General features: G+C 44.4%; 1 non-coding gene across 1 annotated transcript; it reads right to left on the reverse strand.

The window, feature by feature from the left end:
- Positions 1 to 8,318: 8,318 nt before the first annotated feature.
- On the reverse strand, positions 8,319 to 8,508 carry LOC121829929 (U2 spliceosomal RNA). The gene has a single exon (XR_006072977.2). It is a non-coding gene; the product is annotated as a U2 spliceosomal RNA (small nuclear RNA).
- Between the last annotated feature and the right edge of the window lie 18,125 nt (positions 8,509 to 26,633).

Here is a 26,633-nt window from a genome sequence, read left to right on the forward strand (position 1 = left end):
TGCCTAAGAACCAGGAAGTCTTATCTTCCATTTGTTTAACTATCCTTGAAAGGAAAGACAACACAGCAGAGAAGAAAGAGCACCCTCCTGAAATCCAAGTTCTTCTTGCAGAATACATGATACCCTCGGCAGAACTAGATTTTACATTATACAGAGAAACCCAATAGTAAAGGGAAGGTATAGGACATCCCTTTCCTAGGAGGCCCCTTCTGGTCACTGGAATAGAAGTAGACTGCAATGACTTAATTCAAAAATGCAATATTTCATGAATAGCAAACAGCAAGGAATTTAGAGAAAAAAAATGCTTCTCCAAAGATTAACACTTACTCAGACATCAGAGAGCTTCTGGGAGACATTTGGTCCTTCTCATAGTAGAACTAAATTAAAAGTTTAACAGTCTGAATCTGGGACAGCTGGCCTTGTTGACATCCCTAAGGAGGTCTTTCCTTACATGGGAACTGTGGGTGGTAAAAGGATAAAGTAGAACAATTGTGGCTCTAATTCCCACGTTGTTTAAAAGATGTTCGGGACCATTAAAGAAGGGAACTACTCTGGCTGGAAGTTACATTATCACATGAATATGCTATTACTCCCAATGGCTCTGATGCATCAGGGACCATTTGGAGGAGGTCTCGCCAAGATGAGGCCCTGGGCAATTGCATATGTACACCGGGCTGTGGCTAATTTTTTCTGTGTTATCGTTTTGAAACTTTTCAACTTGCCTGGAGCACATATCATACAAAAATAAAATAGAATGCCATTCTACAGAAGAGAAAAATAAAGGTCAGAAAGATTAACTTGACCCCCCCCACATAAGCCAGTAAATACCTGAGCTAGTCATCTGATTCTGAAGGACTGTCTCAGCTATCAACTTTACTAGAATACTAAAAGCAGTGGCTGCTTGGGGTGCTCTCACTAGGTGCCCAGGCACTCCAATACATGGGTAAGGTAGGTAGGAATCTCCCTGTGCCACCTTATAGAATGTAGCCCTCCCAGTGCTTTTTCCTTGGACTCTGAAAACAATCACACAGCTATGCGGTGCCTCCCACCCAAACACAAACACTTCATTCAGTTACTCAAGCCCTTTCATAAAGAACACCAGTGAGCTGCTGATGGAAAAAACACTGAGGGGTGAACAGAAAGAAAGAATGCTAAGCATTTACATGTGACAGACACCTGCCAGATTAATAGGGACAGTATATATACACATATGTGTGTATACACACACACACACACAAACACACACACACACACACACACACACACACACACACACACACACACACACAAGTGGCCATCCCCTCTTATAGCAGGACTGAGCTCATGGCAGGGCCCAAGTAGCCTTGCCAGAAGACCAGGCCTCAATGTAAGCTTCCTGGGCTGAGCTGGCCCTCCCAGGGATAACTAATCCCTGCAACCTTGTGATTATAAAAGATAGCTACCCTACCCTGAAGCTGTAAAATCTCTTGCTCCCAACCAATCATGATGACTTGTTGCCGCTAGGTTGGAACCCACTAATCAGCCTAAGGGTACGATCTCCCAACCCTGGAATTCCCCTAGCTGTGCTTAAAGGAGCTTACACGCTCCTCTTGTGGTTGCCACCATTCTACCTAAATGGCTGACCCTCACATGTGGGAATTTTGTCTCGAGAAATAAATGCTCTTGTTAATTGCATATGTGAGTGGTGGTCTTTGTGGGATGATCTGTGGACCCTAACAATATAAAACTACCTCAATCATGATTCCTTGGTTGCAAGAGACAGAAAAAAACCAATAAAATTATGTTTTAGAAAATGAGACTTTAGCTTTGTCTCAGACATGAAACAAGAGCTTAGTCTTATTGACATTCTGTCCTTGGCTTGAGTGTCTAAAATCAAAGTGCTTTCTATGGTAGCAAGCCAAGGTGCTCCTTCACAGTTGCTATAGAAGTCAGCACACCAGCACAACCTATCCTACAGTGGCCTCCAAACTTCCCAGCACATGGTCTCACCGACACAAAGTGAAGCCCCCCTGGAGCTGATTGCTTTGTGAGATATAATCATGGTCTTCAACACTTAACACTGCACTGAGTGACTTCCTGTGGGAGCTTGAAGCTTGAAAGTAGTCATGGTGAGAACCTTTACACCACCAAAGCCAGCAAATGCTGCAAACCATGGCTGATCCCCCATAAACCCCATGGATTGTTAGTTTACCAGCACACTGTGGTCACAATCCATTATTTATTGTGATAAACTTTATGTGTCAACTGGACTGGACCATAGGTATAAGGTACCCATGATGTTGTTTCTGGGGGTGTCCGTGAGGGTGTTTGTAGAAGAGATAGCATTTAACTTGGTGAGACAGAGTAAAGCAAGTGGTTTGTTCCTTCAACATGAACAGGAGTCATTCAGCTCCCCCAGGGCTTGACTAGAAAAAAGGAAGGAGGCATTTGTTCCAAGTGTGTCTGCCTTTGACTGGGATGTCAATTTTCTGACATTCGGGCTCCCAGTTCTTGGACTTCTAGATCTAGAACACTCACCATCCATGTTCAGGACTTTAAACCATATTGCAGGTTGTCCTAGACTTGCAGCCTGCAGCTGGGCCCTCTATAACTGCATGAGTCAGTATCTTAGGTTTTGAGTGTTGAACGTCCCCCACAGGCTCATGCATTTGAGCAGCTGCTGTTTTCGAAGGTTGTGAACTTTTGGGAGATGAGGCCTATCTCTCAGACTTAGTGCAGAAGCAAGGTTGGGGTTACTGTTGAGCGCTGGCTCTGGTTTGGAACTCTGCTTCATGATTCTAAGAGATCCGAGGAAAGCAGGTCCTAGGGTCCCAGTGCCAGCTAATACCACCCTGGACTAAGCTCATCCCAGCCACGACAGCGTCTCCACTGTGACATACTGTATTCTCTAGTTCATGCATCAGCGTAAATCCTTTCTTCTTAGGCTCCTTCTTGTCAAATATTTGGTCACAGAGATGAGAAATGCTAACTAATACAGACTACACACACACACACACACACACACACACACACACACACACACACACACGTGCGCTATGTGTGTTCTATTGGCTTTGTTTCCAAATACATTATAAAACCTGTAGCACATATTTACTCTCCCTCCCTCATGCAGTGGAAACAGACATTTCTAAGAAAAACAATGAGAAAATGTATGTATTTGACTGGACCTGTGTGGCACATGCCTGTAATCCAGCTGCTTGCGGGACTGAGGCAGGAGGATTATAAATTCAAGACATTCCTGGGCTACAGAACAAGCTCAAAGCCAGCCTATGCAATATCCTAACTCAGAATATCAATAGTAGACTATTAACACAGCATGTACAAGGCCCTAGGTTAAATCACCAGAACAGAAAACAGCAACCAAAAAGAACTTGCCTCTCCAGAAGTTTCTTTACATAGACTATATATTACTCAAATAAGGAGAAAACTGGAGGTGGGGGGGGGGAGCCAAGAAAGATCAAATTTCTAGTTTTGGAGCCTAATTTTAAGCCAGTAACCATCTCTACAAAACTCTAACTACAGATGGCTTCTCCCTGGAATAATTTCTGTGTAAACGGAACAGGTTTTACCCCAGACCTCAACGTCTGCCTTGGATTCCCCAGCGCCCCACCAGCCTCAAGTTCTGCTGGATCAGCTCTGTGTCTCCCTCTAATTGCAGCATTTAAACCGAACTCATGGCTGTCTTCCACAGCGAAGCTTGTCGAATGCTTCATTCTCGGGGTAAACAGATTTCCAGTGGGGGCTGCCAGCAGCACAGAGAACCTGCCAAGCTTGGCAGATGCTAAGGTTCGAAGTTCTTCTGTCTGTTCTCAGCTCCAAGCTGGCTGTGAACTAGCTCTACTCCCCACGGCCCACCAGACTCTTAGCTACTTCGCCCAACACCATCTTCTCTGCTCAGCCTCCTGCTTCCTGCAGTTCTGATTAGCGGAAGTGAAGATCCTGATGTAGCCCAATGGCAAAGGCTTGTCTCCTCTTCCCATTGTTGCCTGATCTTTATCCCTTGGCCCCCACAAAGGGGAGGCACCCCCTTTTAACCCGGTAGACAGCCTGTCACCACAAACATCGCTTTCCCCACGATACCGACCACAGCCATCCTTTCTCCCTTACTCATGTTTCTTTTATTTGGGATGAAATTTGAAGTGAAGGGAGTGGAAAAAGGCTTTTGTATGCAAGCCCCAGCCTTTGAGTGATGCGGCTCTCAGCGTTCTTGTTGTGACCAAACCACCTGAAAGAATAAGTTAAAAAGAAGAAAGATTTATTTTAGCTCAGGGTTTCAAAGCATTGTGTCAGCCATCAGTCCTCATCTGTTAGCTCCGGTCCATGGGAAAGCAGAATGCAATGGTGGGTGGGTGGGGCTTTGGAGGAGGAGGCTGTTCACCTCATGCTAGATAGGAAACAGAGGATGAAGGAGGGACTGTAACCTTCAGATCCCTCCCGGAGTCTTCTTTCTCCAGATGTCCTCTCTTCTGTCCCTGCCTGCAGCAACACTAAGGCGTGAGATATGGGCCTGGGGAATTGGGAGCTGCTCAAAAGAAACCAGAGGAGCTGTGTCAGATGCAGCCACCGAGATAGGAATCACACTTGCTGTTGTGTAGTTTATCCCCAGGTGACTGAATGATCTCACAGAATCCTGGCTTCCATCTCATACCCCAAACGCTCTTCAGTTCAAATAGACATTTACATAAGACTCTTTGGCTGGCTGGGAGTTATAGTCTGAGCTGCCAGAGTCTGATGCAGTCACTGATAGGTGAGGCAGCCCTTATACATTCTATCTGTTTGCAGGTGGGTTTGCAAAATGTGAGGTATGCTTCCTCTCTAGGTTCTGATGATGATTCTCAGGCCGGGTGGTAACGGGAAGCTCCCTGGTGTTTCTCAGGTTGAGACCAGTCCGTCTCCTTCCAACCTGCTTCATTTTCTTACTTTTACAATCTAAATATTAAGAAAATAAAAACAAGCACCTTAATCAATCCCATGAAGCCAAAGACTGATGTCACAAAATACAATGAGCAAAAATCTGAGTCAAGCAAATCCTTAGGTTTGGTATGGTTTGTATTTTGTTTTTGTTGCATTGGCTTTGGATACAGGGCCTCGGGTAAACTAGGCTGGCCTCAAACTCTTTGCACAACCGATGATGGCTTTGAATTCCCAGTCCTCCTGCCTGTACTTCTCAAGTCTAGCTATTAGAGACTGCACTACTATGTCCCCAAATGGGCTCTATAGTACTTCACATGTATATAGGAATCATATTAAAACAAAGATGGTAGCTTGTGAATTTTATAATCTTAATATTTGAGATAGGAAAAAAATTACCTCTATAGGAAATAGTAAGACTGTGGAGGAAGTCAGTAACAGAAGCTCATTCTCTGAGTGCATCTTATTTTATAGATTTGACATCATTATAAAACAAGATTAGAAAACTTCAGACTGCCGGGCATGGTGCATGCCTATAACCTCTGCACTCAGGAGGACCAGGCTGGAGGACTGAAAGTTCAAGGCCAGGATGAGCTACAAAGTGAGACCCTGCCTCGATACAAATGTTTCTAAAAAATTCTAATTATTAAAAAAGAAACTGTGGAGGCTGGAGAGATGGTTCAGTGAGGTCTAATTACTTTCCTATTCTGTAAAGAGACACATGACCCTGTTCACTGTTCTTCATTTATCCTTCCTCTTCCTTTCTTTTCATTTTTCAATCTAAGATGGAGGGCAGAAATTAAAACAAAACAAAACAAAACAAAAAAACCCCACAAAACTGTGGCTACCTTCAAAGACCTATTATTCCAAAATGAGAAAAGGAGATTCAGGGGGCGAGAAGATGGCTCAGTGGGTAAAGTTACTTTCCACTGAACCTGAAACCTCGAATTTAATTCTTAGGGGATCACATGGTGGAGAGAGTCAGCTTCTGCAAGTTGTCCTCTGATACCCATACAGTGCATGGGCATACAAACTCACTCTCTCTCTCTCTCTCTCTCTCTCTCTCTCTCTCTCTCTCTCTCTCACACACACACACACACACACACACACACACACACACACACACACACTCACTCTCTCCCAAACACACATAACACACTCTCATATGCAAAAATAAATAAATGTAAAATAAAATGTCTTTAAAAGAGGGGCTGGAGAGATGGCTCAGTGGTTAAGAGCACTGACTGCTCTTCCAGAGGTCCTGAGTTCAATTCCCAGCAACCACATGGTGGCTCACAACCACTTGTAATGAGATCTGGTGCCCTCTTCTGGCTTGCAGGTACACATGCAGGCAGAATATTGTATACATAATAAATAAATAAATCTTTAAAAAAAAAATGTCTTTAAAAGAGAAGATGCAATAAGGAGACAAGAAAACTTAAGGAGAAAATGAGACCAGAAAGAGGCAAGAGGAAGTTGCTGCCCACTTGCCTGGGGATTTCTGAATGCGGTCACCTCATGGCTCAGCTAACTTGGGGATACCTAAGGATCCCCCCATTTCCAGTCATTGCTAGAATCCTTCAAGTTTCAGATTCCTCATGTTTAGATGACTGTCCCCAGCCTTCCTCGACATTAGTTGCGGCCATGTGTCTAACGGCCGTCCCGTGGGATGGTGCAGTAGCTGCAGGTTCTTTTGGGTAAACACATAAATGGAAGGCTCGCCCATTGCTTCTTTCCCCTTCTCAGTGGGTGATGGTGATGGCATTAAGAACATCCTGGCCGTGCAGGTGGAAAACATCAGAAATGGAATAGTGAAGAAGAGTGTGAACAGACCTAGGTCCACAGAAGACTTCATGGGATATAGATGCCTCATCCCTCTGCTCTCTTTAGAAGCCTGGATGCTCACATGACAGAAAAGAGGAGTGAACTACTGTCTTGTTTAAGGCACTTATTATAATTGGGAATTGAACCTAGGGCCTTATCACAGGCTAGGCATGTGTTATACAACTGAGCTATGTTCCCAATCCTCTTTACTTTTCATTTTGAGACAATTGAGACAGGATCTTACTAAGTTGCTGGGGATGTCCTTGAATTCACTCTGTACCCCAAGTAGACTTTGAACTTGCAAACAGCCTCTTGCTTCTGCCTCCTAATTAGCTGGGATCAGAAGCCTGTGCCTCTGGGACAGGTCTTTTTTTTTTTTTTACATCTGGAGGGAAAAATATTAGCAAACATAGGATCAGAAAAAGTAGCTGCCTAAAGAAAATAATGCTGGGAAATATTAAGAATCCCACCACTGGGGAGAATATCTTGTCCTCATTTCTTTTTGAAAGAAATATGTGGGCTAGAGAGATGGCTCAGAGGTTAAGAACACTGGCTATTCTTCCAAAGGCCCCGAGTTCAATTCCCAGTAACCACATGGTGGCACAAAACCATCTGTATTGAGATCTGGTGCCCTCTTCTGGCCTGCAGGCATACATGCAGGCAGAACACTATATACATAAATAAATCTTTTAAAAAAAGTTTTAAAAAAAGAATATGCATTTCTCAGGGCTTAACTAAGAGATCTGCAGCCAGTAACATGGATTACTATGGTGGTTGGAAAGAGAATGGCTTCCCGTAGACTTATATATTTGAATATTTGGTTCCCAGTAACTCTTTGGACTGTTTAGGAATGATTAGGAGGTGTGAACTTGATGGAGGAGATGTGTCACTGGGAGTGGGCTTGGAGGTTTCAACCCCATGCCAGACCCCACCCCACCCATCTTTTCCTTGTGGATCAGACAGATGTGAGCTCCCAGCTACTGCTCCAGCACCATGCTTGCCTGCTGCCATGTTCTCCACCATGATGGTCATAGATTCACCCTTTGAATCTGTAAACAAGCCCCCAATTAAGTGCTTTGTCTCTTTTTTTTGTTTCCTTGGTTATGGTGTCTCTTTACAGAATAGGAAAGTAATTAGACCTCACTGAACCATCTCTCCAGCCTCCACAGTTTCTTTTTTAATAATTAGAATTAAAAAAAAAAAAAAACCATTTGTATCGAGGCAGGGTCTCACTTTGTAGCTCATCCTGGCCTTGAACTTTCAGTCCTCCAGCCTGGTCCTCCTGAGTGCAGAGGTTATAGGCATGCACCATGCCCGGCAGTCCTAATCTTGTTTTATAAAGATGTCAAATCTATAAAGGAAGATGCACTCAGAGAGTGAGCTTTTGTTACTGACTCCTCTGCAGCTGTACCACTTTGCACTCCTGCTGGCAATGCAAGGGGTGTCTTTTCCCTCACAGCCTTGTCAGGTATGGAGCCAAAGGTGGGTTTCTATTTAATTATTAGTTAATTTGTGTATGTGTAACCAATATAGTATGTGAGAAAATGTATTTCCGTGTTACTTTTTTCTTTTGTATATACTCTGAGGGGTACACACTTCTGGAAGAACTGAAATATCAGAACAATGAATGCAGTGAGTGGATCAAGCTCTTATTCTATCTCCCAAATGGAAAAACCCACCAAATAAATACACTGTTCTCAGATAGAGGAATTTGAGATATTAAACCAATACAAACAGATACTACACTTGATCTTAGAAAGGCTGATAAAGAATTCAGCACATGTTTATCGTTGTTATTATTATTTAATGTGGGATGTCTTTCTATACACTGTGAATATGTGTTGCTCCCATTGGTTAATAAATAAAGCTGCTTTGGCCTATGGCAAGGCAGGATAAGAGCCAGGTGGGAAATCCAAGCAGAGATACTGGAGAAGAAAGTAGAGCCAGGGGCAGACACCATCCGGGCACCTAAGGAGCAAGATGCCAGCAGACCAGTAATGCCACAGACACGTGACAGTACATAGATTAATAGAAATGGGTTAATTTAAGTTGTAAGAGCTAGTTAGTAATAAGCCTGAGAAATAGGCCAGTTTGTAATTAATATCAAGCCTCTGATTATTTACAAGTGGCCAAGGGACGGAGAAAAAGCCTCCAGCTATAATTATTAATATGCTGTTACTATTATTTAAGGCAAGGTCTTACTGGGTAGCCCAAGCCGGCTTTGAATTTAGTGTCTTCTTATCTCTAGATCCTGAGTGCTGCAATTTTAGGGGTGTGTCACCCTGTTTCCTTCAGTGTTTTTCTAATTCACATTTTTTTGCTATGAAGAGAAAGATTTGCTATTCTTCAAAATATATACTATACTTTCTGATAGACTGTACCTTAGGCTAAGACCTCAGACTAAGAGGAAGGAAGCAATTCCCGAGACGGCTAAAAGGAATCAAGTAAATTTCATCCACACAAAATCAAAGTAAACCCAGTTTGTCCTAACGCACCCACATTAAATCTAAACAAGCTTTTGCTGCTGTTAGCATGGTGCCTGTGACAATGATAAAGTGCTGTAACCTAGAGCAAAGCATGGAAGAAAGAGTTTATCTGGTATGGTGATATTTTATTTGTACTGAAATGTGATTTTAATTGTATGTTAATAAATAAAGTTGCCCTGGGGTCAGAGCTATTAGAGCCATAGCAAGAGCGTGGTGGTTAGAAGAGCTAGGTAGATTTCTGTGAGTTCAGGGATACAGCCAGTATTGGAGACATATGCCTTTAAGACCTGGAGGGTGGTACTTACAGGCAGTGACGAGGCAGTCATGTGTTTGGGTTTACAACCAATGAGAAGGCAGAACAGAAAGACTATTTAAAGACAGACAAACAGGAAGTAGCTCTCTCTCAGGGAAGCTAGGAGCGCTACAGGAGGTAAGATTTTAGCTCTGAGCTCTGACCTCTCGGCTTTCTCTTTTACATTGGCTCTGTGTTTCTTATTTTAATAAGACGATTGGTTACATCTATAATCCGGAATTACAGTTTAGAGCCTCTGGTGGAGAACCATGGCAGCAAGTGGCAGACAGGGCAGCAGAAGCAGCCAGTCATGAGATCACATCCTCCCCCATGAGCAGGAAGCGGAAGGAATGAGCTGGAAATGGGGCAAGGCTATGAACTTTAAAGCCCACCCCCAGTTACACGACGCACTTCTCCCAGGAAGACCACACCACCTTCCCATACAGTGCTACAAACTGGGGACCGAAGGTTGTGTTCAAATACACGAGCCTGATCCTACCGGGGCGGACATTCTCATTCAAAGTGCCACAGCACCGGAAACCACTCCCCAAGGGAGAGACACAAAAGGAGTAGAGGGAAGTGTGTAGCAGTACATGCTTGTATGAGAATATCCAGAATATATAACGGACTCTGAAAATCAGCAAGAAAAAGAAAGCAAAATATCAGGAAAAGATTTGAACTAATATTTTTACATAAGAAAAAAAAAACTGAACGAACCAAACAACCTAAGTAAAAATGTTCAATGTCTTTAGGAACTGGGAAAATACAACCTTGATATTTGATACATAATGATGTATAAGTATACAAGCAGTAGTCTAACAAAAGTTTAAAGTATATATAAGCATCCCTTAGAAATTGGAGCCCATTCTGCCAGCACACATGGAAAAGAATGTTCCGAGATACAAACTGGAAGTAAACCAAACTCCTATGTACTGTAGAACAGACAAATATGTTATCATATAGTTACTGGTAACTGACAAGATGTTCAACACCAGAGAGAAGAACTCTAATTCTTAGTACCTGCCAATTTCCATGGTGTAAATACTCCCTTCAGGGCCAATTTCAAGCTCCCTACATTCTATCAATTAGCTTATAGAACCCATGAACATTTAACCATCCGTTCTCAGTCTGGGCAAGCTGGCTCCAGTACATTCCTGGGAACGTTCCCAAGCTTTAATACTATTCAACAATAAAGGTGAATCAACCACAGCTACAGGCAACAGCATGGATAAATCTCATGGATGTTATGTTGCATAAAATACAGAAATAGCAAAAGAAGTCACAGAGCATGATTTCATTAGTATAGAATCCAAAATAGATCAATTTAAACCAGAACGTGCATACTTGTGTGGTACAGAGGTAAGCATTAGAAAAGGTAAGTGTAGCTGGGTGGTGGTGGCGCACCCTTTAATCTCAGCACTCAGGAGGCAGAGGCAGGCTGATCTCTGTGAGTTCGAGTCCAGCCTGGTCTACAGAGCAAGATCCAGGACAGGCACCAAAACAACACTGAGAAACCCTGTCTTGAAAAACCAAAAGGAAAAAGAAAAGAAAAAGGGTGTGTCCTAAATATGAGGACAGTGGCTGACTCTGACGAGGAGAGGGATCCAAAATGGTAAAAGATGTGGTGGACTTCCCTGCAGGTCATGTTCTGTTTCTTGACCTGGGTGGTATTATGTGGTGTGTTTTTAATGTATTCTTATTTGTGTTCTTTCTGCATGTATTAAATCAGTGGCGTGCTGCATTCTGTCAAAATGGGCTCATACCAAATCATAAGATCCCACTGCACTGATTGATTCCCAGCTCTGCCTCAGTGATGTTCTGTTGAGTGCTTGACACCAGCCAGATGTGGCGCATTTACAGCCAAGAAACTGACAAGCACACACGGCAGAGGATTATTTCTATTTCTCCTGAAGAATCAGTGTATTAGCCCACCACTAACAACACATTTGAAATAACCACATGATTTACAACATTGGCATGTTGAAGAAGTTGTCTTTTTTTTTCCAGGATAAATGCCCTCAAAAGTTTCAAGACAAAACCAAGTAAACAAAACAAAGCAAAATGCCAACAGCTAAACATAAAAGATGCCTTTAATAATAAAGAAAGATGGGATATCAGCTGTGAAAGACAACTTGCTCTAAGAAATGTGGTGTTTGATGTTCTCCACTGATATATAATGAAAACCACCGAACTGATGCTAACATGAAGGACCCTATCTAGTCATTCCCATTTACAGTTCTTGAGGGACACTTGGCAAAGATGGAGAGGACCGGAAGCCTTGCCGCCTGCCATTCCACCTGACTCTCATCACTGTCCACCCAGATGGTACTGCTGCCTCCTCCGTGGCCGTGGGCTGAGCAGCTAGCCGGCAGTCATTACTGTCACAACTAGTGTCCCCGTGGAAAGAACTGAATTTCAATCTGCACATTTACATGGATTTATGTTCTCCAATGTGCAACTGTAAGCTATAGTGTCACTTGGGTTCATTTCTGCTTTCCTGGTGGTAAGCAATTTTGGTTTTTGTTTGTTTGTTTGTTTTTGTTTTTGTTTTTGTTTTGTTTTTTGAGACAGGGTTTCTCTGTGTAGCCCTGGCTGTATGGCAACTCACTCTGTAGATCAGGCTGGCCTTGGACTCACAGAAATCTGCCTGTCTCTGCCTCCCAAGTGCTGGGATCATAAGCATGTGCCACACAACCTGGCTTGTAAGCAATTTTAAATACCATGCTATATTAAAATAATCATGGACTCATTATAAAATTTAACAAATTGTGGTTTCCACAGGGAAATTTTGGACTTTGGGTTGGCTTCTTTAGGTACTATGAACAGGCAAACAGAAGCCATTTTGCTAAAAAAAAAAAAAAAAAAAAAAAAAGTGTTGGCTCCTCACATGGGCGCATACAGGAATTAACAGCAGGACGGAAGTCTGGCATCTTCATGCCACATGTCTCCTTTGTTACGGGCTTGGACTCTAGATTAAGTGCTGCTGGTAGGCATGTCAAGCACCATGCTGATACAGAAATTAGTGATAACCTAATTTTACTCATCCCCCTTCAAGGTTGAAGGCACAAAGATAAAAAAAGCTGAGGCATTTTATGCCAATTTTAATGGACTCCAAGAAAGCTTCCTGAGAGTCTCCAGAGTCTCCAGTCATTGTCCTAAGTCTCCTTGGATCCCAGGAACAGGAACCTTACTGCCTCCCCCCAACCCCCAAACAATAAGGTCTTCTTCGGGGCCATTTTGCATAAACAGAATTGCGATAATGATCAACCAGATCACAGGTACTTCTCATCCCGCACCCCAATTTTCCTCTATAGAAACCTAAAACTTATGTCAGCACCCTGAAGATGGACTAAAATACCTAGTTTTCATCTTCCCCAAATGGCCGTTTTGGTTAAAGCCCGTGGTGGTTGAGTAAGAATGGCCACTATAGGCTGGTGTATTGAAATGCTTAATCACCAGGAAGTGGAAACCTTTGACAGGATTAGAAGGATTAGGAGGTGTGGCCTTGTTGGAGGAAGTGTGTCACTGGGGGTGGATTTCAAGGTTTCAAAAGCCAATGCCAGGTCCAGCCCCTCCCCACTCCTTGCTCTCTCATTCTCTCCCTCACCCCCATTCCCCGCCCCCACCCCCCCTGTGGATCAGGATGTAGCTCTCAACTATGTCTCCAGTGCCATGCCTGCCACCATACTCCCACCATGATGAAAATGGACTGAGTCTCTGAGACTATAAGCAAGCCCCCAGTTAAATGCTTTTTCTTATAAGAGTGCCACAGTCATGGTGTCTGTTCATAGCAATGAAACAGTAACTAAGACAAAGCCCTCCCTGTGTTTTTATCATCGGTTTTGTTTGCTTTCTTTGGGCAGGATGACTGGACCTGACATGGCGAAACTCCTTGAGTCAGACCTCTAAGCTCTAGGACTCGACCAACAATACTCTTAAGCCCACGAGGCAGACACACTTCCTTACATCTTCAGGGCTGCTTTTGACAGAAAGGAAATTTGATGGTTAAAAAAATTTAATTGTGAATTAGCATTATTTAAAGTATAAATCTGAAAAAAAGTGGGTTTAATAAGAGGTCATTATCATCATGTAAACCCGCCACATGGAGACTTGACTGGAATATATTGATTTCATACAGGAATGGGCAAGCTGTGGACTCCGAGGAGGGCTCTTCTCAAATGGTTTCACTCACTTGTTTCAAGAACTGAGAACTGGGCCACCCAAGAGTCCAAACAAGGCAAACAAAAGGCTCCATTCTTTGCCCGCTGATTCTTTAGGGTAGTGGCTTGAGTTGCCAGTGAGACAGAAAGAGTGGGAAAACCTCACATCTGGACAGCTGTTTTATGGTAGATGATTATCAGGACACTGAAACAGATTGAGTCCATGAGTGAGAACCCACAAGGGGGGGGGGCATACACTGTGGACATCTGTCCCCTTTGAGTCCTCATGCTCACTCTGTGTCATGAGACCAGCTTCCAGCTCCCAATTCTTTTTACATCGTTGGGTACGATTGCATTCACATTGGTTTTTATGTGGCGAGATACCATGTTTATGCCTCCAGCTAGCTCCACCCAGGACATCATGGAAATGAACATCATCAAGCTCCCACACACTTTGTCCAGGAGACAACGTGCTGTGAATTCTGCTTCAGTTTCATCCCCAAACGTTGGGACCAACTCTAAGCCATCTTAAGAGTGGGAACTCTGCCCTTTACTTTTAGAATCTTCATTTCTGGAAGTTTTCTTTTTGTTCTTGCCTAAGAGTACTTCTACACCGGGCGGTGGTGGTGCACACCTTTAATCCCAGCACTCGGGAGGCAGAGGCAGGTGGATCTGTGTGAGTTCGAGGCCAGCCTGGTCTGCAGAGTGAGTTCCAGGGTAGGCTCCAAAGCTACACAGTGAAACCCTGTCTCAAAAAACCATTTTAAAAAAAGGGTACTTCCAAATGTTGCAACCTGTAGCTGGTTGACATTTCTATTACATTATTTCTAACACAACTGTGGTGCACTGTGCTGCAAGGATGTGCTGAAACCAAACCACAGGTATCACTGTGCAGACTTAGATTTGCTATTCCAAACAACAGGAGGTCATTTCAGAACCACTGTGAGTTGGAGGGAAGTCAGTGGGAAGTATCGAACAATTTATCAGAATTGTAAAGCTCCATAAACCCCAAATACACACTCTAACCCAGGCTTTCACTTCAACTCTCTCAAGTCAGAATTTCTTAAAGTGTGAGACAGACAATTTTGTTATGCAAAGGTCGAGTCTGATATACAGTCCCCGTCTGAGAGCTGTATTGACCCGAAAGTTGATGAACAGTCACTGGGGACAACACAGACTCCTTTGTCATCCTCTAGTAACAAAACAGCCAACAAACTCCTATGGTGGACCCTGCGGAGTAGAAGACAGAATCCCTGCTTTGTAGAAATGCATGCCCTAGTCAAACAATCTAGAAGTAAATGGAGAAACATTGGAACAGAAAGTTTTCAGTGCACGGGGCATGTCCTATAGATTTCTGTGATCCTTGGGAACAAAATTGGCTACTGATTCACAGGGCAGAATTCTCACGTGTTACCTCATTGAGGTGACCAGGACATGGCTGGATCAAGAGTGTGGTCAGTCACTCTCGTATAAGAAATGGGTATACTCACCCCATAGCTGACAGACTTTTCTCACCTTCACAGACAGAGAGGTACACAGGGCTGGAAGAAGGATGGCTCCTTTAAGGACAGGTCCCATACCACACACTAAAAGATCTTCATCTCTTCTACAGCAGGAAGGCAGAGCCTAGGCAAGGAGTCCATAGTCTCTTGCTACATTTACTGAGCATCTATGTAGATTCTCTGAAAGGTCCTTGAGATGCTTCTGACTTCACACATACACACACACACACACACACACACACACACACACACATCACAGTAACTGGGGGACAATATTCAACTTAGATTTTTCTTGTTTAGATAGTACATGGGCATGTGTTTGAGATGAGCAGGAAGCATATCTCTCCTCTGTAGGATATAGTAGGCATATAATTGCTCACAATCCTCTCTCTTACACATATAACACCCCAGACCAATGAAAATAGAAGACCCAATCAGGAGAGTTCAAGCACAGCTAGTCCCTTAAGATACTTCAGTCAAACCAAAGGAGTTGAGATTTAAAAAAGAATTCTCCAACTACCAAGAGCAAGCAAATTACCCCCAAAGGGGAATTAGCCAAGAAACAGAGTGACGCCTGGGCCACCTTGCTGGCTCCCTATGGTCTTCAATTTCAGGCATGCTTCTGCATGGCCATGTGATGAGCAGGTATCTCAGCCATAGGGAAGCAGACACAGAGGCCATTCAGGCTCTCTTGGTGATAGTGGCCAGAATAAACACAGCAACTAGCAGAGAGACTGAGCTTCCTGCAGCTGGGCTCAGCCCATGCTCCCAGAGCACCTATGAATCCCCATGGAGAAACTTAGCAGGAGGCAGGGGATGAGTATGCATCAGATGGATTTCTAGGATAACTGCAAGCATCCTGTCTTTCTTGCTATCACCCTACATAGACAGCCAATTCCCCACCTCTGTGGATTCTGCCAGAACACAGTCCTGTTGGCTCCACCTCCTAATTCTGAGAGTCCACTCTGTATCTCATTCCCCTTAGAATAGACTGTCCCCAGAACCTCAAAACCCCCACCAAGGTTCCAGGGCCTTGGGAAGGGAATAGTTTCTGCCCACCCCAAAGCCAGCCTCACCTAGCCTTCCTACCCCCACAACCTCTGTTGTAACTCATCCTCCACTTTGAGGGGAACCTGCTTCTTCCTGATTACGTCTGTAACATTTCTGGTCTTTCCCTGGAGTCCAAGATGCAGCAGATGCAAACATCTGGCTGGCTGAAAGGAAGCACCTGGAACTACCCCTGATTAAAATTGGCTCTCTGCCCTTTGAAGCTAACCTGAGACTTGTAGGAGGCCAGGCATGTCTGTCACTGAAGGTTGAGGGCATGTCTGTTCTGGGGTGGGTGGGACTTACTGAGCACAGGCAATATGGTAGCATTTCCTTTCCAGGGGTGCTAAACGGGTTCCAGTCACTCTTAGAAGCTCTTAAATGCTAGAATGGGATACCCTGCTCTGAGAGAATATACTTCTAAGTGTAAAAGCCTTGAATGAGGGCCCAGAGAGATAGCTCATCAGGTAAATGAGCTCACTGGAAGCTTGATGACCTGAGTTCCATCCTCAGAACCCTTAAGGAGCAGGAGAAAGGACAGAAGTTGTCATCTGATCTTTACACTTGTGCCGTGACAAGTGCTGGCCCAAATAAATAAATTAAATGTAATCTTAACAACAACAACAACAACTCTGTTTTTAAAGGCTTGAATAACAGACAGCCTGAGAAAGCAGAATTAGAATTGGCAGGGCATGACCCTTATTCCTCCTGGGAATAAAAAAAGTGTTTTTTTTTTTGGGGGGGGGCATTTATATGGCAAGTGTTGAGGCAGAAAGACCCTCAGCTTTAACCAGACTCAACTTCTGCAGCCTCTCTGACCCAGAGCTTTGTCTGTGTTAATATGTAGGGCAGTGGTTCGCAACCCGTGGGTCATGATCCCTTTGGGGTCCAACGATACTTTCACAGGACTCACCTAAGACCATTGGAAATATCAGCTATTCACATTATGATTCATAACAGCAGTAAAATTACAGTTATGAACTAACAACGAAAATAGCTTTATGGTTGGTGGTGACCACAACATGAGGAGCTATATTAAAGTGTGCAGCATTACGGAGATTGAGAACCACTGATGTAGGGGATTTCTATAAAGACAGATCTCTGTGGAGATCTCTCTCTCTCTCTCTCTCTCTCTCTCTCTCTCTCTCTCACACACACACACACACACACACACACACACACACACACACACATTTGAAACAATATAACATGCGAGCTTCGTCCAGCTTCTTCACAATTGTAGTGGGGGCCAAAGATTACCATAGACTCTGAGAAGGAGGACTTCCTAAACTAAGGGAGGAGCCCCAGCCAACCAGAGAGAAAGCAGTGGCTGACCCCTGTGGCCTTTGGGTCTTACCTTCTCTGTGCGGGATGAGGTTGGAACGAATCCTTCCCAGCACTACGATTTGCTTGTTAGCTGCAAGAGGCCAGGCCACAAAGGGAGTTCCCCTTCCCGGAAGAGCTCCAGGGGTAGGGTGTGTGCCAACAGCCCACAGAAGAGGGGACACTTCACCCTACAACTCCTGCATTTAGTCCTCACATGAGCCAGATTGTCAGGCAGGCTTTGTGTAGAGCGCCTGGTCGACTCTAGAGTTTCCTCTTGACTGCAGGGGGCGCTGTGGAGCCCACGAGCATTGCTTCTCTAACTGCCTCTCACAGAGGAGGGAATCGACAAATGCTTTGATTTGACTGCAACTAACACTGAGGTGTTGTTGGTTGGACGGCCGAGTTGGTGATAATTAGTCACAACTCATAGTTCCTGTGCTTTGTAGCTCACTGTTGCCAACCTCTACCTAGATTCTATACCTGCTGACTGTGTTATCCAACTGCTATAGATTCAAGATGACTCCAGCTCCTGTGGGAGATCATACATGCTGGAACTTGTTCTCCTGGGTCTATGGTCTTAGAATAGCAGTATCTCTGACTCTCAGGGCTTTCTAGGAAGGCAGAATCTCCGGACCCACTCCAGACTGACCAAATCAATCGACATTGGAACAAGACGCTCAGGTATCATTGAAACTGTCTACTTTGGGAAACCTTCCAGAAAGGGAGGTCCTTGTGCCTCAGTTGCCCTAAGAGATGCAGATGGTTCTCTATGCAGTAAGTACTTTATCTACATTTCTCTGTATTTATTCTTTACCCTAAAAGGTCACAAGCATCAATCAGCATGCAAACTGGAATTCTTGAAAGACTTTTGTCTTAGTCAGTGTTCTATTGCTATGAAGCAACACCATGGCCATGACAACTTGTACAAAAGAAAACATTTAACCAGGGACTAGCTTACTTACAGTTTCCGAGGAACAGTTCATTATCATCATGGTAGAGAGCATGGCAGCAGGCAGGCTCGGTGCTGGAGAAGTAGCTAAGATCTACATCCTGATCCCCAGAGAGAAAAAGATAGAGACAGAGAAAGACAGAGCATGCTCCTGGCATAGACTTTTGAAAGCTCATAGCCCACCCCCAGTGACACACTTCCTCCAACAAGGCTACACCTCCTAATCCTTAGAATCCTTTCAGCCAGTGCTACTCACTGGTGATTGCACTCAAATAGATTATCCTATGGGTGCTGTTCTTATTCAAACCACAACAACTTACAATTTTGTAACGCCTGCCTCACCATAAAGTCCTTGTTCACATAGCCTTGGCGACCACTCACGCCACCACACTCTACATAGATTCCACTTTGATTCATAAAGTGCAAAATTATCTGAAAAGATTTTGCACTGTGTTTTCTAGATCAACTCTGTTCATTCGAGGGCTGGCTGGGTTCTACAGAAAGATACCACATTCTCCAAGAGATTCAGACCATTTCTCCAGCAGTAAGAAATCCCAAGCTCTTTGCTGTGATTTAGCCAAGAGGAAGCCCTTAGTCTATATATAATGGTTTCTATTTTATTAACAATTAAAATTTTTTTTGTCTTTGCTTAGACTTTAAAATAGAAACATTAGGCTTAACATTCACATATTTAGAGAACTGTGTCTTTAGGAGGGACTGTTTGTATGTTGATTAGATTATATATGTTTCTATACCATAACTTAGAGACATCTTTGGTAGGAAGGACAGAAAAGGATGATGGTAATTGTCTTGGTTACTTTTCTATTGCTGTGATAAAACACCATGACCAAGGCAACTTATAAAGGAAAGCTCCTGAGGGTTAGGGTCCAGGATGGAGGAGGGGAGCCATTGCAGCAGAAACAGCTAAGAGGTCACATCTCAAGTCATAAGCAGGAGGCAGACAGCATACTGGGAATGGCACAAATCTTTTAAAATCTCAACTCCTACGCTTATGACACACCTCCTAATTCTTCCCAAACAGTTGTACTGACTGGGGACCAAGTATTCAAACATCTGAGCCTATGGGGGCCATTCTCATTCCAACACCACGGGAGTGAAGGGAGCGGTTTCTACTTTCGGTCTTTTAAATGTTCAAATTGCATTGGATTACATTCCTAAGTATAGGCACGCTCAACAGTACACTCCTTCCATTTAAGTCTATATATTTTTACACCATAACCTCTCCAGTTAAAACAAAGAATCTAGATAAATTAGACTTGGAATTGTAATTTCAAGTTGCTTTATAACAAACTTGTAAAACAGATTAAAAGAATAAAAAATAGAACCTTCCAGTTTGCACAAAGATAAAAACTTAATCAAGTTTTCTCTCTGGGAAATTTAATTTTTTTCTTGATCTTGTCATTTTAATTCTCTTTGTGTATGCTTCATATGCTAATCAGTATAGTATTATACATCTATAATATTCAAATATATTAACATCCATATATTTGGAGCATGCTCAAAATATTTTTATCATCAGGATGCATGATCAAAACTATTTAGACACATGAAGACTTGGGTTTGGTTCCCAGCATCCACATAGTGGCTTACAACCTTCAGTAACTCCAGTTCTAGGGGATCCAGTGAGCTCTTTTGACTGTGTGGGTACCAGACACACATGTGATACACATACATACATTCGAACAAAACACTCATACACACTAAAAAAAAAAAATACTGTTTAGAGACCAGAGAACTAGATTAATGATTCCTTGCTGTCTTTTGTCAACAAACGGACGGAGGAGAGGAGTCCCGTTTCTGCTGTTCCTCAAAACCAGTGTCATGCTACCAACATTCTCCGAGCCTGAGTCATCTTTGTTAATGTTCGCATTTGAGCTTGTTAATTTAACACAGACTTGGAAAGAAACAGCAGGAAATGTGCACTTCACAACGACTCAAACAATTTTACCTCCTGTGCTTCCCTGCTCCGGGCTGGGATCCAAATTTGGAGGGGAAAAAAAAATCCTGACATTTGCAGGTTCAACTGTGAAAATTTTCCACATCCCTCGGGCTTTGAACCATTTACACCTGACTGGGCAGCACCCTCCTTTGTCTTTTTTCCCCCGAGGCCAAGGCAGCATGCGTGAGGGGCACTGGAACCCAATGGCATTTCACTGAAGTGCGATGGATGGAGAGGTTCTAAGAGCTGAAGGATGCCCCAGGGGTTTCCTTGTCAAATGCATCATTGTAAAATGGGAAACAGAAAGACAAAGATTGGAATGAATCATCCAAGACCATATGGCTTGCTGGTGGCACACCAGGGAACAAGACCAAGGACTCCCTGGGGCTCCAAGACCCTCTCTCAGTGGCTGAGGTGGAGGAAGGCACCACGTGAAATATGGAGCTTTTGGCTACCGATAAGACAGGACTAGATAATGTCTGGCCACTCAGTGATCCCAGACAGTATTTAAACAGAAATCTCCAGTGCACACTGATTTAGGCTTCTGTGTGGGATGCGATGTGAAAGATTTATGGATTCACCAAAGCTGGAAAAGTTGCTTCATACAGCCTGGTCTCTGGAGACCAGGAAGCTCATTCGATACTTCCCCAATCTGAAATCTTTGTATTGAATGGTGGCCTTGAAAATCTGGCTTTTTCTCATGGTGCCAAACATTCTGATGAATACTGAAGGGCTGAAAGGGTTGAAATGAGAGGGGGTGGGCATACTGAAACCTCAAGGAAGAGGGGTGTGTGTACATCTGTGTGACAGGTGTGTGGACTCATGTGTGACAGCATGAGTCTGTGTCTCTGTGCATGCATGCACAAGTGTGTCTAGGTGCACATGTGAGGATGAGCACAAGTGTGTATCTTTGTGTGTGTGTGTGTGTGTGTGTGTGTGTATCTGTGTGTGTGTATATTTGTCTGTGTTCCCGTGTATTTGTGCCTGTGTATGTGTGTCTCCATGTATATTGGTGTCTATGCATTTGTGTGTGTGTGTGTGTATCTGTGTCTGTGTCCCTGTGTATTTTGTGTATTTGTGCTTGTGTATGTATGTGTGTGTCTCCATGTGCATGAGTGTCTGTGCATCTGTGTGTGTGTGTGTGTGTGTGTGTGTGTGTGTGTGTTTCTGAGTGTACATGCACATCGCTCTCTTCAGTACTTGGAGCAGCCCCTGCATAGAGGAGATGCTCAGAAAATGTGAATGAGAACAGCCTCACCTGAAAAGGCAGAGGGATGCACAAAGAACACCAAGGTTCTAACCTGCTCATGCTGGGCTTGTGGGCAGCCAGAGAGTTGATCTAGAAAACCAACCAAGTGAGGAAATAGTGGAGAAACACATCCCAGTCATCCGCCTTTCTTGGTGCGTTAAGCTGCTCACGGGCTGTATTACATCCACTTAGGAGGCTTTGGGGAAAGTTTGCTCTTCTCTAAGTTTTCCTGCTAGGCTTCCAGGGTTTCTACTGTCACCTTCAAGTCTGTTGGGTAGGGTTGGAGACACTGCCCTGGCCTCTGTGGAGAATGGCCTGATAGGACTAACTCTGGTCCTTCCATGTCACTTCCTCTAAGCCCCAGCTTCCTCACGCCTGAGGCAGAGAGAGTGGTTTGTGCCTTTCCCACTTACCGTATGCGGCCGGGGTGAGGACAGAATGATACCCGTGGTCAAGTACTTCAGATGCTCTAAACCCCCCTGCACGTGCATTTTCAGGACAGGCTCACCTCTCTCAGATTTGCCTAACATTTCGACCTTGAGCAGTACTCTACTCTTCATCAGGCCAGGATCTAGTCCCCAGGTGTGCTGTGGGCCGCAGGAATATCATAGGAACTCAGCTGGTTATGGCAAAGTCACTACCTGGAGGAATCAGGGAATTCCTCCAGAGGAAGCCAAATCCCAAGGAGTTTTTGGTGTTATTTGGCTTGTTATATATCAGCTGTATTCTGTTATGAAAATCATGTGTGCCTTCATAGATTTCCCAATTGACTTTTCCCTAAGAAAGGCTAACAGTGTGGACTGATCACTCTCTGGACATACACATTCCAGGTATTTGGAGAACAGCCTCAGGAAAGGCTTTCTCTGGAATCAGATATCTCCCCTAGCCACTTTCAAGGACTAAAGGAGACATCGCCCAGGTGGTCACCCAATTTCCGAGGATTAACAGTGATAACAACCCACAGGTGAGTCTCCTGACTTACGGTAAATTCCACAAGGGGACACCGCCTAGGTCAGGTAGACATTAAGTAATAGCTTTACACAATTTAGCTCAGACCCCTCCTTTCTTACAGCCTTACTAACTTTATAGATCTCTAACTACTTACCTAACCACTTCTAGGAATATTCAGATAACCTTCTGTGCTAACAGCTATGCTCAGCCAGAACTCCCAGTTCAAGCCTCCCTGTAATTATCATTATTGGCAGCATCCAGCCAGGTCCATCCCCAGATGGAGGAAAGTACCTTATCAGAGATACCTCCATACTTTCTAAGAATAGACTTAAACATCCAGGCTACCTGTTTGAGAAGGCCTGGTGGATGTGCCAATTAAGCCTTACTTCCTCCTTTCCCAAACCTTACCTCCAGTTCCAGATCTCCCTTTAACTATCACCAGAGGCATCTAGCTGTACACAGGTTGCCTAGAGACTGAGCACACTTTCCCCCACCCTGCAGAAAAACGGCAGACAGCTTGGACAGATAGGAGCCACAGGAAAAAAGAAGACAGTTTTATTTTCTCCCATTGACCTAGCAACTTATAGATTCTTAACACTTTCTACCAACCACGTTTAAGATTATAGTTGAGCACATAAGAGCCCTCTTCTTAGATATTACCTGAATTTAGCCTTTAGTTAATTCATTTCCCCATTGGTCACTTCCCTTTGGGGTTGCAAGTGATAATTAACGGTTATTGCCTCCCTGTGTGATTCTTATCACCCCTCCATTTGACCCTGGAAGCCTGGCTTTGCACTGCTAAGGGAATACTGCTTGTAAGTGTATATATACCAGAACTCCCAGGGCACGAGAGGAGAGAGAAGAGAGAAGAGAATGGAAGAACTAGATGGGTAAGAACTTGAGAGGAACAAACTGAGATGGGGAAGAAGTAGATTGAAGGGCTACAGGAGAGTACTAGAGGAACGAGATGGAAGATGAGGAAGAGCCAGATGAGAGAGAAGGAGATGGGAGAGGAAATGATATGGGAAGGAACAAGATGGATGAGAACCTAGAAGGGGCAGAACTAGATGAAGGAATTAAGATAGAACCTAGAGGGGATCGCAGACAGGTGTAGAGAGAAATCAGACTAAAGATGACCTAAATATGAGAGCAGAATACAAGCTTATAACTGTCACAGAATAATAAAGTATATGGACTAAGGAGTTTTGTGTATATAGATTCATTTCTTCCCATTAAAGATTAATTATCAGCTGGTTGTAGATTCTTCCCGGACTCTGGGAGGGGACTATCGAGGGGCTGGACCCCCATAGTCCTCGATACAGGTGGCCTCTGCATATGTGTACACATACATATATCACACATTCATCACTCTATACTGGCTGAAGCAATACTGGGCTAGGATGCATCCTGACTCTTAGAGGAAGACTGGTTATCATTTACATTGATAGTCTAGATTTGCATAGTTGGAGTCTGTGGCATTTCCAGGCAACTGCCCTGTCCTGCAGCTCAGGGTGGTGTGATGACTAGTTAGCCATTGCCCCACCCCGGCTGCATTTGAAAATCACCAGAGACCCTGAGTTTCATGGCTTGGGCCTTAGAATTTTCCAGCAGCTCCCTAGGTGACTTGGATCCATGGTTGGGCAAGAGAACCATCAGAAAAGGCTCCTGGAATCTGCTGCTGCTCAGTCTGGTCCAGGGAGGAGCAGCAGCAGCAGCAGTACTATCTGAGAGCATGTTAGATACACAAGTCTTCCAGTCTCACTCCAGCTGCTAGCCCACACTCTTTTTAGCTGGATCCCAGATGATGGAGAGTGAGAAGATCATAGTTGCTCTCAGAAGCGTAGTGATGGGAGCAGCAGGCTCTCCTCTGGGGAGTCCGTAGCAAGGCCTAGCTCTTGCATGCATGTGTTCTCCCTGGAGTGACAGGTGGTAAGCGCCTTGAGCCAGGTGACCACAAACGTCAGCCTCAGCTGTCTTCCATGGCTAGGGAGGGGAACAGCTGGTCCTCATTAGAGGGGCAGCAGCTGAGCTCTTCTGCATGATTAGAGCCAGATTGGGCCAGCAGCTCAGAACCTGAAGTGTGCTTCACTCAATCCTCTGTGTGCTGATACCGAGAGCCTGTCCAGCAAGGGACAGAGGGTTAGACTCTCTGCGTGCAAAAGAACAAATACAGTGCTGGACCTGGGAGTGGATGGTTGTTACCCCAGATACTTGGGAGGCTGAGGCAGGAGGATGGCAATTTGAAGTTCAGCCAGGTCTACAGAGTGAGTTCAAGGATAGTCTGGATATCTTAGTGAGATTCCATCTTAAAACAAAATAAACAGGAGACCAAGGATATAGCTGTGTGTAGAGTACTTACTTAGTATGTGTGATGTGTGAGGCTCTAGAGCCAATCCCCAGGATTTCAGAGAAAGAGAGAGAGAGAGAGAGAGAGAGAGAGAGAGAGAGAGAGAGAGAGAGAGAGAGAGAGAAGAAAAATGAATAATGCTGAAGCAAAAGAAAGATTGTGGGGGAGAGAAGGGGGATGGCTCAGAGGTTAAGAGCATGTACTGTTCTTGCAGAGAACCGAGTTTGGTTCTCAGCACCCACATCTGCCTGTAACTCCAGCTCAAGGGATCTCTGTCTCTGTCTCTCTCTATCACACACACACACACACACACACACACACACACACACACACACACACACACACTCCTCCTTAAAAGAAGAAAGAGGGGCTGGAGAGGTGGCTCAATGGTTAAGCATACTTACTTCTACAGAGGGCCGGAATCAATTTCCAGCACCCCCATGGCAGCTCATATCACCTATAACTCTACTTCTTGGGGGTCTGATTCCATCTTCTGACCTCCACGGGTGCAAATGAACATACAAAGTACAAATAAATCTTAGGGAGGGAGGAAGGAAGGGAGGGAGGGAGGAAAGGAGGGAGGGAGGGAGGGAGGGAGGGAGGGAGGGAGGGAGGGAGGAAGGAAGGAAGGAAGGAAGGAAGGAAGGAAGGAAGGAAGGAAGGAAGGAAGGAAGGGGCAGGCAGACAATGGAGCAGGAGGAAGAAACAAAGAGGCAGGAGGCAAACAGGCACTGACCTGTGGACTAAAAATGCCTTTCTTTTTTGTTCCATGAAGTCTCCCTGGAAGGAGTCCGAGTTGCCCATGCAACCACATTAAGATGAGCTCATAATCCATGCAGTTCCTCTCAGGACAGGCTAGCCCCTGCCCAAGACCACAAAGTCACACACAATTAGGACAGAAGTGCATACAGCTGGCTGTGAGGAGTAGCTGGATAATCAGGTCCAATGACTCTCGCCATGCTCTCTTTATATTAAGGAATGCTAATAGTCAACAAACCCAGCTGTGATGACCTTCTGTAAGTACACAGTGCTGATTTTATAAAGATGGGGGTTGTTCTGCTTGGAGGATCGTGCTGACAAGGGACAGGAGTCCCTTGAATACAGTAGGTGCTCAAAAATGTTGACTGCATACATGTGCAAATGAATGAAAAGCTCGGGACAGGATTTATCCACAAAGCACGGAGGGGCCATAGAGAGGAAATAGGTCACGGAGGAGTTTGGGTTCTGAGTGCTCCTACACCCAACTTCCCGGCTGCCAACAGACCTGAGTGAAAGGCTAGTTTCCTTGGGTTTTCTGTCAGTAAATTGAGAGGAGGAGGTCTGGCTATTTTTGAACAGTATGATGACAAATGAGGGGTGTAAAGTGTTTTTCTGTATAGCAGCTCCTCCGTGACAGCCTTGTGAAGGCTAATGCCCTCTCCAACTCTCACATCTTGAAAAGAGGCTAGGTGACCCCAACCCCAATCCCTCCCTGGAACCAGGCTAGATTCTGCAAATCTTGACCCACAGCTCACCTATGGCCTAATGCATCAAGGTCCGCTGGGCTCACTTGAGCCAATACCTTGTATCAAGTCAAGATGCATGTGCTATCTCCATTACTTCCTTTGATTGGAAGCCATTACATGATTC

This window comes from Peromyscus maniculatus, chromosome 5 (assembly GCF_049852395.1).
Source record: "Peromyscus maniculatus bairdii isolate BWxNUB_F1_BW_parent chromosome 5, HU_Pman_BW_mat_3.1, whole genome shotgun sequence".
Lineage (NCBI taxonomy): Eukaryota > Metazoa > Chordata > Mammalia > Rodentia > Cricetidae > Peromyscus > Peromyscus maniculatus.